At 36.1% G+C, this 18,762-nt stretch overlaps 1 protein-coding gene across 1 annotated transcript in view; it reads left to right on the top strand.

Annotated features, from left to right (window-relative positions):
- The window catches only part of LOC131430290 (collagen alpha-5(IV) chain), a 91,256-nt gene that overhangs the window by 586 nt on the left and 71,908 nt on the right, over positions 1-18,762 (top strand). The gene's annotated exons all lie outside the window — the stretch shown is intronic.

Genomic DNA, 18,762 nt, shown 5'->3' with positions numbered 1-18,762 from the left:
TTTCGATATACTTCGTAAAATAAAAATGAGTTTTATCAGGGGTTGTTTTTGGAAGTTGGTCGGTTTTTGTGATAAATAATACTCAACTGTGTTATTCAAAGTATTGATTTGAGAATTGTACTAATTTTGCCGTTTTGTTTGAGGATACCAATCCAAAAACATTTTATTCTGAGCTCCTTCTTCAATTCAAGATTATTATTAGATGGATCATTGCACTAACCATGTCGGTTCCACCAAACCTAGAGTATTGTCTAAATGGAAGCTATGATATTTTCGCTTTGTGTTTTCAAAATAAATCCCCGATACTCCGTGACAATTCAATGCAAAACAAATCTCCACTTTAAAATTGACCAATTTGTAGTGAGCTCAGAAAAGTGTAATCAGTATACATAATTATTGGTTCTCATTACAATGGAAAAAATCTGTTTTGATCCACCTAGTGGTGTTATGAAACCTTTCTCATGTATCTCATTTTTGCATTATTATTACTAAGGGATTTTAAAAAAAAAAACATGAATATTGAATAAGAGTTTTTTTAATGACGGTTTAAAATTTTGAACACATCTCACCCTGTTGTTCCGGAAGCGGAAGCGAGATGCGAACAAAAGTCATAAACAGTCTATTTTTATATATGTTGACCATTTTATTCGAGTCTAAGGTTGTGAAAATCGACTCGTCTGTTTCTGAGAAAATGAAGAAAGTTCCGTTTTCGAGTTTTCGACTATTATTTCCGGTACTTCTGGAACTGGGAGCTGGGAACCGGTATAGCTGAAGTCGGTTCGTTTGGCCAGCAACTAGCATAACCTATAAATTGAAACAGTTTTGAACCAAATTTAGAAGAATTTTAAAATTTTCAGGCTGCAATTTCATACATACTAGCCTATAGTTCCGGAACCGGAAACTAGATCAAATTCTACATCGACTTATGAAAACATAATACTTTTTATTTAAATATGATTTTGCGAAGATCAGTCTGGCCTATTCTGAGAAAATATAGTGATTTACGGTTTGGGGAATGAACGGAACCATAAACGAAACCATGAACGATGATCCGGTTTACCAAAAGTCAACGTATTTGGTCATCAACTAACCATACTTGCCTAATTGAAGAATTATACGGCTATTTGAACGTATTTGGCTTGATTTTTTCTTGTCAAGTATAAAAACACGCGTATGAAAATGATTTTCATACCTATCAGCCTGTAATTCCGGAACCGGAAGTCGTATTCGGATGAAATTCGGTATTGTTATATGACGTTGTAGGCCTTTCATTTGAACTTATTTTGCGCATTTTACCCCGTAGCTCCGGAATCGAAAGTCCTGATGAAATTCAATTTAAACCTATGGGACTATGAGGCCTTTGATTTGAAACTAAGTTGAAGAAAATCGGTTGAGCGGTCTCTGAGAAAATTGAGTGCGTTTTTTGTTTATTTTTTTACACACTACCCCGTTACTCTCGAGCCGGAAGTTCGATCCGGGTAAAATGCAATAGGAACGTATGGGACCTCAAGACCTTTCATTTGAATTTTAGGTTTGTGAAAATCGGTCCAGCCATATCCGAGAAAATCGTGTGCACATTTTTGCTACATATACACATACACACACACACATATCGACACACACATACATTTTGCGTACTCGGCGAACTGAGTCGAATGCTATATGAAACTAGGCTCTCCGGGCTTCGGATTGAAAATCGGTTTGCACGGAGATTGCTTAGCCTTTCTATGTGAGAAAGGCAAAACGTGTAAAATATCTGTATTATTTTTAGCTTATTTTAGCTTAACGAGATTTTTGACACGAATTGCTATTGTACAGTTTTTCTTCAATAACTCTTATTTATTTTTCCCCACTATAATTTGCATATCTTCTGTATAAATTTTGTTTTAATCCACCTGGTGTAAATATGCCTTTTTGAAAAGCGTACTTATTACTGTCGAATTTTTCAAAACACTTTCCTTGACTCTTGAATAAAAGCTAGAGAGTTTTGTTTGGGTATCAACTTACAAATTATTTAATTTGAAATTGTGTTAAGATCATACCTCGATGCAAAAAGACCACATGTTCAGTAGGTCAGATTAGGCAATCCGTTCACGAATGGTTCAAAAGAACAGTTTCTACTGAAAGAATGATCTTTCAACAGTCCTTTGTTGAAGAACGATAGTTCTCTAATCTTTTCGAAAGAGATAAAAGTGATCGAATTCTATAAGAAAGTGTTTTGATCAATGATATTTCGATTCTTTGAAATGAACTGTTTTACCCATAAATCAAGCCTTCTTCTGTGAGTTCCGTTTTAGAGTTTTGGAATTAAGAATACTTTTCATTTGAATCTAATACCGTTTTCGTTTATTGATCAGAGCAGCCCGAGAGCTGACCCAGAGTCGCCCAAACAACTTTTGAGATGTTTGTATTAGCAACCTGGGGTCGCTCTAGATCGGACTCCAATCGCGTAGTTTCGCTCTGAAAATTTTCTCGGGTCGCACAATGACATCCATGTGAGCTTGTTTTTTTTTCTTTTTGCCTTTCTCATATGGAAAGGTTTTTTCAAACACAGTGAAAACCGACGGCCGAGTATCACATACCATTCGACTCAGTTCGTCGATTAGGTAAAATGGCTGTGTGTGTGGGTGTGGGTGTGTATGTAACGTTTTTTGCACTAACTTTTCTCGGCGATGGCTGAAACGATTTTCACAAACTTAGATTCAAATGAAAGGTCTTGTGGTCCCATACTAAGGTCCTGTGGTTCCATATAAAATTCCTAAATTTCATTCGGACTCGGCTTCCGGATCCGCAAATATAAGGTAAAGTGTGTTAAAAATGTTATACCATAACTGAAAAGGGCGAAAACCGTAAACAAATTTCGAAATCGACCTCAAGTATTCTCCAATTTATAGTTTTTATCAGTAGACGGTCAAACAAACCGATTTCGGGTATTCTTTCAAGAATTAAAGAGAATTATTTTGAAGAATATCAGTGTATTATATGTGATAGTATGATTGATATGAGAAAGGCATCATTACACCACTAGGTGGATTGAGACAGGTTTTTTTTATGAGCTGTTGTTTGTGGCACGTACCACATCGTTTTATTCAGAGTCAGAGTCGCCCGCGTGTAGGTTTGAAAACGAAAACGGTATAAGTATGTCAAAATTAGTCTAGTAATCCCTGCTAAATCGATGTGGGTTATGGGTAGGGTGCCTAGACTACACATTTTTCGCTTTTTGCATCATCCTTTTAAAATTACAGACTAAACTTCGTTCGGTAATTTTTTCATCTTTTGACGAGTTTAGAACAGCCGAACTACCGAACATTTTCATTCTACTGATATATCAGCACAAATAAAATTTTTTGTGACCTTAAGGTGCCGCTGTGATGAAATGTTTTTTTTACAGAAGAAATCAGCTACCGACGTTCAAAAGCTGGGATCGGTAATCCAATTTAAGTGTGTATATATCTTTTGCATCGTCACTTTGAATTAGTATTGCATTTTTGAACCATTTCAAAAAACTTTCTTCGTATATAGTCGAATGGAATACGACACTCGACTTTTCGATTCTCAGTTTCAAAGACGATTTTTACATTACCTTTCTTCCTGAGAATATCAGCTTTCGATGAAGACTCAAATGTGACTAGACATACGAAAACATTTCTTTTTTTAACCACAGAAGTTTTTCTAAAATAATGTAAGCAGAATTATTTCAATACCAATAGTATCCAAATATGCACTAAATGTTTGTATTTTGACATCATTTGAATGAACAACATTTTCAACAATTTATAAAATGATCATAGTTGTATGTTTCAGCTAAATGCCAAAAAAAGAAAGTTAAATGTTCTTAAAATCGTCGAGTGCTGTTTCACCAAAATGCATCTCAATCGAATCATATTTCATATCTCTGAACACTTGAATGTATTTTTTCGTGTTACGAATCATAGACCATGAAGTTTCTGATCATCCGTAGGCGTACTTTTAATCTTTTGATACGGTGATTTTCTTATGCTCTCAATGTTTTTTTTTAATTTTTATGTTTAGGGGACCGTAATATTGCAGTCCCCCCGGGCCCAAATTTTCTCTCGGCGGCCCTGCGCAGCCCCATTGATATGTCCCTTGAATATATTTGATTATTATGTTATCTTTTATAACGAGTATGTTGTGCGTGCAAAATGCACCTAATGAAAGATGGGAGCATAGATGATCATACATTAGCCGTTTTAAGAATGTCGCATCTTCAGAAGATTTTCCTAGGAACAATTAGAAAACTATGACTAAAAATTATCAGGAACAAACAACTATAAGCTGTTTCAACTCATTGCTATGTATCATACTGAAGTGTTTTAAAAATCACCCTTTAAAAAAATACTGCGATATTTCCAAATGTGTTAATATATTTATTTATTTTTATTTATTTATTTATTTCGCAAGCAAATGTGACATGACATGACTACATATAAATAATTTACAACCCTTACTTATACTACGCATTATTTCTAAGTTTGTTTTTAATTTGATATTTTGACATGTTAGTTAGATCAAGATAACGTCCCGGGTTGGCGGTTCAATGCATAGGACGCTGGTCTTACAAGCCAGTTGTCGTATGTTCGAGGCCCGACCTGGAGGATTCTTAGTGTCAGTAGGATCCATAGTACTAGCCATGCAATGATTCTGTACACTAAGAATCGGCTGCGAAGTCTGTTGAACCAGAAATGCCAAATTCCACAATAGGAATGTAATGCCAGGACTTTGCTAGATCAAGATAATTACAAAATTGAGTTTATAGTAATTTCTCACGATCCTTGTAAAAGTGATGATAATTGATTGATACAAAAGCACATTTTTCAAAACGATCACACTCTCAGTTTTTTTCATTTGCCTTAGATATAATACGCCAGCAGTCGTATAAAATGCTTCACAACAAATCTGTAGTATACAAAAGACATTATGCATCATAGCGTTGATGCATTACGCCCCTTGAAATGTTATTTACATGATTTACATTAGACATTATTTGTGCAATCAACTAATTGCAATTATGAACCAACATTTTCGATTAAGAATAAAAATAATTCGATTCATTTATTCATAATATTTTGAAGCTCAGCATACGAGAGAGTAGCTTTATATCCATAGAGTAACTGTTATGACAACACTAATATATCAAAGATATGTTTCTTTGCATGTTTAAACCAAGAATAGATTCATTAGCACTGATAAAAAGAGTATCTACATAGCAACCGACTGTTCGACGTTTTATACGGGTAATATGCATATTCAGTCGACGCAAAATTTTATATCAAAAAGCTGCTATTCTTGTTTTAACTACTGACAACTACTGTCAAATATGCAAAGTAGAAGGTTCTTCGTATATTTTCATACGTGTTAGTTAGGACTTATGTTTAGAAAAGTACTGAAGTACTGCGATAATACAGCTTGTTGATACGAAAATATGTAGACTTGACTAGTGTCACCTGGTGGATACGTGTTCCCAAATATGTTATATATCACTATGGATCACTCTTCCGATTCAGTAACAGTAACATTGCGGTGGGAAAAAATGTTACTAATAGTTAACATGTTTTTCCTATCAGTGAACTGAATCAAACAACCCCAAATGTATAAAACATTTCTCCATACGTACTGTACGGAAAAAGCTGTACATACGGCTTGAAGTACAATCTTTTACTAATTCAAGTGAGAATACATTGTGTAATCAAAAATCACTTCTGATATAATAGTATGTGAAATTTATTTTCAACCTATGAAAAACTCTAAACGTTAACACAGAACGAAACGAATAATGCTCATAATGTTAATTCCAGAAGTTCGCCAACATTTCCGAAGAAAGTATTACAATTTCTCGAATTTAGAAATCAATCCACTTGTATTCAGGTTTATGATGATGGACCCGAATGACCTGTCGGTTAAAAGGTCCCTAATAAAAAAAGTTTTTATGATGATGATAATGATTTCCGACTCCAGTGCTATAAACACACAATATCCGGTCGTTTTATTTTCAGAAAAGTTGAACACCACTTCATCACTTTTGAATGTGGAGACGATAAGTATATTTATATTTTTCAAATAAGTTCAGGCATATTGACTCTGAGAAAATCTTTTACACGGACGGATCACGAATTGAAGAGGCGACAGGGTTTGGTATGTTCAACAATAATGTTTCGGCTTCATTTAGGCTTCAAGAACCTGCATCTGTTTATATAGAAGTTCATTATAGCTTGAGTGTAATCGTCACATTATCTCCAAACCATTAATTTCTCTTCACAGATAGTCTTAGTGCAATTGAAGCCGTTCGCTCAAACGCTACTGGCAAGAATGAACCGTTTTTCTTGCGCAAAATAAAACAATACCTGAACGACACATTGAATAATAATTATCAAGTCACTATAGTCTTGGTCCCGGCTCATTGCTTCATTCCTGGCAATGAGAGAGCCGATACTTTAGCCAAACGTGGTGCTATTGAGGGTGAAATTTATGAGAGACCGATTGCTTTCAACGAATTCTATAGCGCGTCTCACCAAAGAACACTTGCCAGCTTCTTGGGATAAAGATGACCTGGGTTGGTGGATGCACTCAATTGTTCCTAAAATATTGATAAAAACATGGTTCAGGGGACTGGATGTGAGTAGAGACATCATTCGTGTGATGTCCAGACTCATGTCCAATCACTACACGTTAGATGCACATCTCCTTCGAATTGGACTTTCCGAAACTAATCATTGTGCTTGTGGCGAAGGTTACCGCGATACTGATCATGTCGTTTGGACATGCGTGGAGTATCGTGATGTCAGATCTCAATTAAAAAATTCTTTGCGTACCCAAGGTAGACTAGTCAATAGTATTGCTAGAAGAACGGCAATGAGAGATGGAGACGAACTGAATTCACCACCACCAATCGAATTACCAAACGATAATAAATAATTTTTCGTTGAGATACAGTGATCGAAAATACTTTTTCACCGACTTATTTCTAAATATTTATTCACGAACAAATTACTAAATGTTGCTGAATGATGTGTTATGCAAAACATTTAGTAGCTCTAAAAAAATTCTCAAAAATATTGTTTTTCATTCTATCCAGTAGACACTTCTCCCCTTTTTTCGAAATGCGTAAAAATGTAGAACTGAATATACGAAATGGTGATTCAATATGCAATTGATCTTTCAACTCAAATTCTAGGGCATATTTTTTAGAAAGCACATTCATTAATCAATTGTGACCAACTGTCGACTACGAAAAATACATAATAACTTTCGCCATTTACGCTCAAAACAATGTTGAATGCATGCTCATACCAGAAAGCTTATCAGGAGCCGAGAAGCGAGAAATGTGCTTCAGCATTGACTCCGTTTCCGAGAAGTGGCTGCCACAAGTAAGCAAGTTGCGCCGATTTCATTCACGTTCTCGCTGCCAGCGCACACGTAGGGAAACAGAAAAAATAATGAGGTTAAAGTTTATGATGCTCTTATTTTTAGCGTCCGGAGTTTCATACATCTTTTTGATAAAGTCTCGCACTGTTCTTTTCCGGCGGTGGAAATGGCGTTCACTTTCGGTGCCTCTTTTCGGTTCTTTTCCACACTGAGGGCGCGGATTGTGAAATTAATTCCGAATCGAAAGCAAAAGTTATCAGTAGAAGGGGAGTGTTATCACCATTGATTTCGCGCTACTTGCTCATGAGGAACTTGTTTGTGTCGCTAATTATTATGGGTGCCTTAAATTATGCTTCAATGGTTTCTATATAAATGCTTACTTGAGATTTATAAATGATTTGTCTGTTCTTCATGAATCTAATAGCCACTTTCATACCCATGAAAACTCATCTATTCATTTCCTCGTTCAAAATTCGAAATAAATTGTTTGATTTCATAGCGGGGAGCTAAGTACAGTGCAAAAAATATGAAAATTATGGATTCAAGGAATTCACCGAATCGAAAACGGAAAAAATTAAAAACTTTTATTTATCGCTGGCGTACCTGTTTGAACAAAACGTCTCATGTTTTTGGATTTGTTTAGTTGTAGTATCAAGTGTTATTACTATTTATTCATCTAAAAAACGGCAAATGTTAGCAATTTTGGCGTAACAAATAACCAGCCGACCAAAACCATCGATAACCTTCCCGTTCGCTGTGGGTCAAACCTGGTCAAATGCCATTGCCAAATTTCTTGGAACCGCCTTCGTTCCGATTATGGTTCAGCGTTTTCTGCCGATAAGCACCGTTCAACTCATTCGGCTCATGTATTTGAGTTTTCGGTCCGTGCGCGCTCCTTGATTGCGCCATCGCATATGCTAATTCTGGTACGAGAAATTCGTACTTATCAGCACTTCTTTCCGTGATGATAGACGGTTACCACACATGCAGCGGAGTCCCGACCAATCGCATCAGCGGTTCGGGTTCAGTGTGACTGCCACCGCAAAACAAAGTTGTGTACAAGTTTTGCTCTAAATTCGCCGCTTATCAAAAGTCCTTCACTTGCTTGATCGCATTTTAGGTTAGGAATCACTCACAAATGAAGCCAATCTACATACTGGTATGTTGTGATGATCTGCTAATCTACTGTATCCCACCGTTCAACTTGAAATCGCTCAATGGAAGCATAAACATATCCAGACCACTGTGTCTGGATCAAATGCTGAAACGTGCAACAGTAGGCTGAAATTTGTTTTTACTAACATAGCAGGTTCGTCCGTTTGCCCGAGGATTCACGTTGTTCTTCGTTCGCTTTGTGCCGTTTCTTTGCTTGGATTGTTCTACTGTTTAAAATGTTAACTTTGGAAATAATAATATGGCTAGTAAGCATGTTTTGATTTCAATGAGTAAAGTGTCTACTGTAATACGTTTGTATGGCTTTTCTGCATAAGGTATAATCTACACGCCTAGATAAAATCGAGCAAATTTACGTCTTCTGAGACTGGCATATTTGTGCGTAAAAAATGATAGAATTTTACAGTTGATTTAAAGTTCGTTTCAAGGATTCTGATAGATTTAAAATTTGAGTCATTATTGTGAAGCTCAGTCATTTGACAAACTATGTTCTTATGAATTGTGTCTTATGTGGATTTTAACCGCCTACAAATTTAGTATTTTTTTTTGTGTACAATAATGTCAGAAGGATCACAAACTCAGATAAAGATAAATTTTTAGCATTGAAAACATTGTATGTTTAGACAAAAGAATTATCAACCATTCCTTAGTGATATCCTTATTAGACATGCACTCTAAGAAAAAACGAAATTTATGCTTGACGTAAATTCAAACATGCCGTAATTTCTTCGGTGATGACATAATAGTACATCTATTAAGATGTAAAAATAAATTTTGGGTCTGTATCGATATAAGCTACAGCTAAATTAACTGTGAATTTAATGATATAACTTATCTTTATATACTTTGAATTGTGAATGTAAGTGAATCGCGATGCTCCTTTCATGTGCATCTATAAAGATGTAGATATTTTTGTTTTTTTAAATTTAAATCTGTTGATGGTAGAAGCTCAAAATTGCATTTTTAATGTCATTATGATCGATCGTGTCTCGTACACAACCTAATAATGTTTTGTTGTTGTAAAAACTAATTCAGTTTCCCATACTAAATCTAATACAAATTTAAGCCATGGGCGCAAAAATATAGTTCCGCTGACCAAAACGCCCCTTTCCTTTTTTAAGTATTCAAGTTTTTTCTAAACAAAAATTCAATCACTAACACTATCTTTTCGTAAGATCTTTCTTCTATGCAAATTTGGGAGATGTCGTTCGCTGGGAAATATGAAAATCCTGAAAATATCATTAGGCAGCTTCTCGATGTAAGGTTTCACTTCGACTAAACAAGCATTTTAACCGTATAAAAAATCTAATGGTCGGTTACTACTAAGTAATCAACTTTTAGCATGGCAAATGTCTCGATTTACAGTATAAAACGTGCTTAATCCACCTAGCAGTGAGATGATACCTTTTTTTCAATTCGCATGTGTATTTTGCATGAATATTCTTCGGTGTTTCAGTTTTCATGACATTATTCTAATGTCCGTTGTTTTAAGTGACAATTTGAAATTTTAATCACTCATTGCTCTGTAATGTCGAAACTGCATATCGGATCGAATTTGAATCTAAAAGTGTAACAATCGATTAAACATTCCATGATATGTCGAAGTAATTTCCACTTTAGAGTTTAGAGTAATTTAAGGTACTTCCAGAGCCGGTATTCAGGAACCAGCATAACCCAAACCGATTCGTATGGACATATGACGAATAAATTGCAATATTTTGAGTCCAACTTTAAAGCTTTTCGGGATTGTCATCTTCTATATCGCTTTGAATTTTAAAAACTCATCATCCTGCAATTCCAGAATCGGATGTCAGAATTGGATTTATTTTAATTTGAACTTATATGTTATTTGGAAATTCGATTTGGCTTTTATTGAGAAAACGATTGAACTTTGAGAAACGATTCGATACTGGAACCGGAATTCGAAATTCGGTGTAGCCGAAGTCAGACAAATTCACCTGAGTAGCTGTATAGTTTACATTTGTTTCAAAATATTTGAAAATCAATGTAGACATCTTTGAGGAATCGTAGTGGGAATTAAATTTTTGGGTTCCTTCCGAAACGAAAACTGAATACAACCAAAAATGAAATAGGTTTATTTGGTTATCGACTATCCAAATCTGCTAACCCGATAACCTGATTATTTATGTGAAATAGACATTTTTAAACTAATAACCCTGTATCTCCGAAACCGGAGGTTGGATCTGACTGAAAAACAAGATGTTTTATAGAATCTTAAAACTTTTCATTTGAATTTTAGATCGGTTCAGCCATCTACGAGAAAAATGGGTCCACAATTTTCATTTCGTTTCACATATCATCCTGTAGTTCCGGAACCAGAAATTGGATCCAAACATAATTCAAAAACCTTGTTTAGGAGCATACGACTTTTCGTATGAATCTGAGTTTATAGAAAACGGTTGAGTCATCTCCGAAAAAAAATTAAGTGAAATTATTTGTCACACACACATTTGCTGATCTCGACGAACTGATTCGAATGGTATATGGGTGTTATGTTCTTCCAGCATTTATTGCTGTAAGTAGTTTAAATCAATATAAGTATGGAATTGCTTTCAACTCGAAAATTCTGCCACCATCTGGTTTACAAGTGGCATATTCGACCGATTATGTTGCCAAAAACGAACCGTGCTAAAATCGGTCCGAGGTAAAATATCATGCTGTACACAGTCTTTTGGGTACTTAGAAACAAATGTATGTAACAGTAAAAAAATCGTGTTTTATGTTTCTCCCAAACATTTCTTTGCCAGATAGCGCTCAAAACTCCTACTGCTGGAATCGGGAAAAAAGTCGCTTACACAAAAATTTTGATATCTCCGTTAAAAATGGACCGAATTTAACAATCTATGGCTTGTTGGATAGGTATTACCGTGCGGAATCCAAGTCTGGAAATATATTCTGTTTTGAAGGTCAATTGTGCCAGATAATGTCAGAAAATTTTGACATAAAATTTCGTATAACTCAAAAAGTAAACATCCGATCTCAAAACCATTCAATAGCGTTCAGGGTGACGGGGAGACCTTTCATTTGCGACTAGTTTGATCAAAATCAGTCCAGCCATCTCTGAGATCTCGACCTCTTAGTTGACAACACACATACAGACACACACATACACACACACATACACACACACATACACACACACATACACACACACGGACATTTGCTCAGTTCGTCGAGCTGAATCGATTGGTATATGACATTCGGCCCTCCGGGCCTCGGAAAACTTTTCGAAAGTTTGAGCGAATTCTATACATATTTTTTATATTTATAAAAAAGGTAAAAATCCAGAGAAACAAATCCATTTCTTTGATATACGAATTTTCTTATAGCAGTCACTCTACGGACATTATGCCCCACCTTCGATTCAACAGTATGCTTCGAGTTAAAATATTGTTTTAAAGATTTATAACGGTTATTAATACAAAATGTAACGTTAGGAAGATCAAAAATGTTTGGTTCCAATTGTAATCAATTGATTTTCTTTCACTCTGACATTCACTCTGACAGACTTGCTTTGATCAAATGCAACTAGCTCGCACAAGCGTTAGACGCTTCGCGTGACGCTTTCACTCTGACAGCAACCTTAGATTGCTGTCAGAGTGAGCGCTGAACGTCAATAAGCGCGTGCGAGCTTGTGAACGCGATTTGTGAAGTGTGCGCACACGCGTGCAAGTTTGTTACATTCAATCAAAGCAAGCATGTCACAGTGAACGTGATGCGATAACAGTGCATCGCATCATAACGCTTCGCTTTCCGCGCTCACTCTGACAGCAACCTAAGATTGTTAATAGTGGTTCAACCACCTCCAAGAACACCAAAGAGTTACCATGACAAATGCAAACTGATTGATCTCGATTTGTTGAACTGCTACCTCCGACCTGACGGTTCAACATAAACCGCTAGGCAGACGTAAAGTTAATGCTATTTGCAAAACACATGACGTCCCGAACGAAACAAGTTTCGGTTTACTAGCCGTACAGATTTTGGTTTCGTTCGGGACGTCGGTTTTGATATTACACTTAGGTGTAATATCAAAGAAGTGTTTTGCAAATAGCATTAACTTTACGTCTGCCTAGCAGTTTATGTTGAACCGTCAGGTCGGAGGTAGCAGTTCAACATAAACTGCTACGCACTGATGAGTCTAAGACGAAACGTAAAATCAAGTGAAATTGGTTATGTGCATCTAGCATAAATTAGGGGGTAAAAGCTCTTTACCTCTCAAACTTACCAACCTTTATGTTATTTGCTTTCGATTCCCTCTGATAGAACTAATTATTGGTATAACGAGGCCTTTGACAGCATGTATCGCATATTCAACTTCTGTTTCAAGACATTCGATTTTGATTTATCACGAAATGTTGTCAAGAAATTGTTCCTCTGGTTATTGACTAATTAGTTTTAGTTTTACTGTAGAAGCACTAGATTGAAGCAAAATGTTTCGTTCGCATGATTGTGATGTAAATAAGACAATGTTTTATGCCTTCTGATAAAACTAGCTTCCCGTGCATTTTCTTGCTCCAAACAAAATATGATTAAAAAATTTAATTAATAATCGGGCCATCTTTGACATCTCAAGCTTTTTATTGAATGTAAACGCTGAAATTTTCTCAGCTCGTCGAGTTAAATCCAATGGTATATGAAACTCGACTTTCTCTTTTTTCAAAGTTATTCAGTTTTTGCCTTCCTCATATAGGAAGTTTGTCGATATCACAAAATGTCTGTGTGTGTATGTGTGTATGTGACAAATAATGTCACTCAATTTTCTCAGAGTACCATACAAAGTTCCTGAGTTTCATTAGGATCCGACTCCCGGTTCCGGAATTACAGAGTGAGATGCACCAAGAAAAATAGTCACACACGTTTCTCAGAGATGGCTGAACCGATTGTTACAAACTTAGATTCAAATGAAAGGTCTTATAGCCCCATACCATTTTCTTGAATTTCATTTGGATCCGACTTCCGGTTACAGAATTACAAGGAAATATGTGCAAAATTTATTATAAAAATGCGCACCCAATTTTCTCGGAAATTTCTTAAACTGTTTCCACAAGCTAAGAAGCAAATGAAAGGTCTTAAAATTCTTTAAAAAGTCCTAGAAAAGTTTATCCATATCCGACTTTCGGTTCCGCTATTACAGTGCGATTAGTGAAAATTTTCAATTTCATGAGTATTTTTGCACAAGTAATGGCGAAACGGAGTGCACATTTTTCTAAAACTTGCTGCTAAATTCTTCTAGTTGGCACATCTTATTTGTTAATGAATATATAAAACTTCTTTAGGACTATTAGTCCCCGGTTTCCGCTTCCGAAAGCACCGATAATAATGTAGAAAATCTCCAAAACCGGAACTCACTTTGATTTATCAGCAACGGTTAATCCGATTTTCACCAATCATGATTCAAATTTAGGCTCCCATTATTTTAAAATATACTGTGCAGTTTCATCCAGATCCAACTTTCGGTTCCGAAATTATAGGGCGATGAGTGTCAAAACATTCAACTCGTCATTCAAAATGACGATGCAAAACTAGTACGCGACGGTACGTGTGGCTTTGCTCCGTTCACAGTGTGCTTTGTTCAATTTCGTATAGCGTGCAGGGTTGCCACATTAAAATTGGCTTTCTCATATAGAAAGTTTATGCATCACTTGAAATACTGAAAAGTGAAAATTGGCCGACAAAGTTCATCGAGTTGAGCAATGTATGTGTCTGTGCGTGTATGTGTGTGTGAGTTTGTGTCGAATAATGCCACTCAAAAAATAAAATGTCTTGTAGTCACATAAGTTGCTATTGACTATCACGCCGTCATTTAGAGCGACGACTCGCTCAATTTTCTCAGTGATGATTTGATCGATTTCCACAAACAGGTTCAAATAAAAGTTCTTATAGTCTCCTAGGTTGGTGTTTAATTTCATCCGGGTCCGTTCTTGTTAACTTGACATAACTGTTTACAAATTGAAAAGGCTAATGTTAGTATATACTCAAAGAGAGTTTCTTATTTTTTTCAAGAAAATCTTCACAAAATCTTCTAGTGATATTTTCGGAAATATAAATAAAATGAGAAAGGCACCATTACACTACTAGGTGGATTGAAAAAGTTTATCGCAAGCTATCTAAAATATGATACAGATGAATAATTTTCGTTTTGTCAAAAATCGTGTCCCTAAGAACGTATATCTCTAGAAATACTTCATCAACGCTGGAAATATTTCGCAGACTGGTTTATTGTGTAGAATTAAATTTCATGATAATACAAGCTTTTAGATCGAAGATGACGTCGGCAGAATTGTGTACGGTCACAATGAAAATACGGATGTCAGTAAGAAAAGTTGCGAAAAGAAAACCTGAATTTCTTTCGAGCACTGTCCAAAACGTTCTTAAATCTTTCGATGCGCATTTGATAACAGCCAGGAAGGCTGGGAGCGGAACAAGAACGGATCTCAGGAACCGCCAGGACGCGAAGGTGAAGCATGTATTGCAGAAGAGACCAGATCTTTCGGTACGTGCTGTGAAAAATAAAAATGTCTCAAACTTCCGTGCACGCTTCCAAGCATCAGCAAGGTATGAAGTCGTTCAAGGTGAAAACTGTACCGAACCGTACACTCAGGCAAAATGAGTAGTGAAAATAATAAGGCAAATCTTTTGATGCATCAAAAATCACCAAATATCAAAAGATTAATATGAAAAATATACCTCTATTGTTATGTTCATGACTCTGCGGCCCTTTTTTACCGTTCTCACTTCCACTTTCACATTCACTTCACTTGATTTTACCTAAGTATCACGCATAGTGAAGTGATCACTGTGGTAGAAAAAACTATTTTTTTCAAAAAAATGTTGGTGGCGTGATGTTCATAATGACATCAAGTTCATTCAAGTAATTACTTTTTTCTCTGGAGCGACTTCCGTAATAAGGACCTACTTTCACTTCACTTGGTTTTCACCGTGTAGTGACACCGGTAATAAGGGCCTGCAATATACATCTCATCTATCACTGTAATAGTTTTCATACGAACTACTTATGAATTCCACAGTATATGAGAGAAGTTATATTTGTTATAGAAATTTCGCACAATGTTCCAAAAAATTTCGAATGAATTTCATAAGGCTTTTCATTGGAATTCCAACTTTCGTGACTTCATGAAAAATTTCGAAAATCTTGGACAAAAGCACCTAAATCTGTTTCAGAAAAGTCTGAACAGACCATAATAGCAGAAGTAAGCTCAAAAGTCCAGTGCAGTCTATATAAGTATCTGTAATTAGTTTTAAGATGACTAATAATGCACAATTGAATGAATGAAAATGAATCATGGACAACAAATTTGTTTTATTTCAAATTTATTCTGTCCAGATTTTATTGCGAACCATTCTTATTTTCGTAGCATGTCAGTGATATTCTGAAAAAGCACAATTTCTAGAAATTATTCACAATTTAAAAGGATTAGAATAGCAGAAGTGCCATAAAAACGTTTGCTCCAGTCAGGCGCGTATACAGGGGGGGGGGGGGGGTTTTAGGGGTTCAAACCCCCCCCCCGAAACAAAAAATTATAACCCATGGGAAACATTGTGATATAAATTGTACATGTGTTGATTTATCACCATGTTCTAAAACCCCCCCCGAAAATTTTCTCTGGCTACGCGCCTGGCTCCAGTACCTACCATTGGGACCACTATCCTGATCACCGAGAATCTCCAATTGAAGACAATTGCTGTAAATTGAATTGGGGTACAACAGTGTAATTTTTAGCGACATTTTAACAGCGTGCACACGACCGCAGACAGACCAAAAGGAGCATGCAGATGATCTCGCACCATTCAGTGCATGCCGTCATCAACTCGCATGTCCATTGGATTAAATTGAATTGGATTACATTTACTCTACTTTACCAGGCCACACGTGGGATAGGTTCGCTTTATCGCTCATTTTTGCGAGTTTGATCTTTACACATTTTGCCCTATGATCAAGTGACAAGCAAAACGTCAATTAGTTTTGCAGACGCTTCTATTAGTTTTTTTCTATTCGACGCATTAATACTAAATTGCATTGCATTTGTTTAATTAATGACATTAATTTGCACTGAAGACATGTAGATTCCTTCTTCTCGGTAACGTGTATAATTTAGTTTTTTTTGTTTTGCTGATGTAGTCTGACACAGATTCTCTGGCACGTTATCATCTGCTTTCCTCTTTCCAGCAATTGATCGAGTCACGACAGGACTGGAACGCGTCAGTCTGTTTAAGTAATTAATTATTTTTTTGTCTTGCTACCCATAGCCTCGGACTGCACTCCGTGATGCGTACGCAGTGATTTAGTAAAAACAAATACCACCAGCATCGGAGATATAGCAGAATTTAATGAAGAAGCAAAAATTATAAACAGCTTTTTCTGAGAAATATTTCTCACGATCCCGAACGATCACGTATGGGTGGTTCATTCACTTATGCGCAATATACAACGGTTACGCATTTGTAACTTCACAGCAATACAATCTGTGTAATCGGAATTTATAATTTACTAACTGAAAAAACCGTAGCAGAATCCTATTAACTTCGTCCGGATAAGTTAAAATATCGATAATCATATTGTAATCTACATTAGTGCCTCTAAATATCATTTTCATCTCTTGTCATTTCATTGAAATCTATTTGGTAAACAGTTTTGCCAAATACCGTCGTTTCATTAGCATTAGCAATGGGAATAGCATGTTGGTTAACATTGTGCAAACTGGGTTGATCGCTACATTCTGATCAATACCGACGTCGGCATGATCCGAGAAAAATCCCCACCAATTTTTTTAACAAACTTCATGGACGGAAATAATTTAAATTTTCTGTAAAACACATAACATTTATGATTCCATAGCAAGAATATTATAGATGTTATTTTAGTTTATTTACCGCAGAACACCAAAATGGCAGACATGAAATTTTCCGCAATGCAAATTAAACTTAATCTAAAAAGTAATAAATCCTCTAGCCAACAACAAATGTGTTAAAACAGTTCGGTTTCACATCTCATCCAAGTCAGTCGATAAAACAAAACCGCTTACGTTCGGGACAGAAGAAACCAAGTACAGTATTGTGTAGTGAACAATAGACCTCGAAAATGAGTGAACCAAACGAACAAAAGCTACCGCCGGTACGAAAGAATACAATTATTGTTGACTTCAGACAGTGCAAAATTCGACCTTCGATACGAGAACTTAAAGGTCTGCTTAAGGAGCCAATGCATCTTGACATTAAACGTGTGCATTTACTTCAATACAATAAGACCAATAATGTTGTTTATATCCAGTTCTATAAAGAGTTGGATGCAATTCAATTAGCTAAAGACAATAATAATGTGCACTATGTGGAGCATGAAAATATCAAGTACAACATTCCTGTATATATGGAAGATAGTGCTATAGAAGTGCGTGTGCATGATCTTCCCTCAAGCGTCATCGATCCTTATATTCGCAAAACCATGTCCTAATACGGAGAGATTCTCTCTATCGAAAAAGAAAAGTGGAAGAATTTTTTCCCCGGTATTCTAAATGGCGTACGTTTGTTACGCATGCGCTTGAGGAGGCCTACACCTTCTTATGTGACATTCGGTCATGATACAAGAATACCGTGCAAATCACTTGTTACCTATGACAATCAGATGGCCACATGTCAATATTGCCAAAAAGCTGTTCACTACGGTAAGCCATGTGATAAACCGGACAAGGAGACAACTATACCAAAAGACAACGGTGCTTCCTTCACACCAACCCCAAGCAACCCTAGTACACCTGTGACAGCCACCAACAACAATGAAGCATCCCCTTCAACAAAACCATCCCCTATAGAACAAAGTACAATACAAAAAAAATTATCTAAAAACTCAGCTAAATCGGCCACGTAAAGCTTGTACGCAAATAGGCCTGAATAAAATATCTTTTAAATAAAAAAACGTCTTAAAAGCTAGAAGTATTAAGGCCATCGTCCAAGTACCAAGCATTCTGGGGGTTTTAGGAAATTTTCGATGGAAAATTTGCCAAAACCAAGAACATACAGACCTTTGAAAAGTTTTTTCCATCTGCAGGGCAAAAATGGCTGTAAAATTCAGGATCACAAAAACAGTCATTTTTCAGAGCTAGTTTTGATAAGACTCGGAAAATCCTTCGAGTTTTTCAGCCATTTTTGCCCTGCAGATAGATAAAA

This window comes from Malaya genurostris, chromosome 2, assembly GCF_030247185.1.
Source record: "Malaya genurostris strain Urasoe2022 chromosome 2, Malgen_1.1, whole genome shotgun sequence".
In the NCBI taxonomy this organism is placed as follows: Eukaryota; Metazoa; Arthropoda; class Insecta; order Diptera; family Culicidae; genus Malaya; species Malaya genurostris.
The sequence above is the reverse complement of the archived record's forward strand: the minus strand, read 5'-3'. Positions and strand labels throughout refer to the sequence as shown.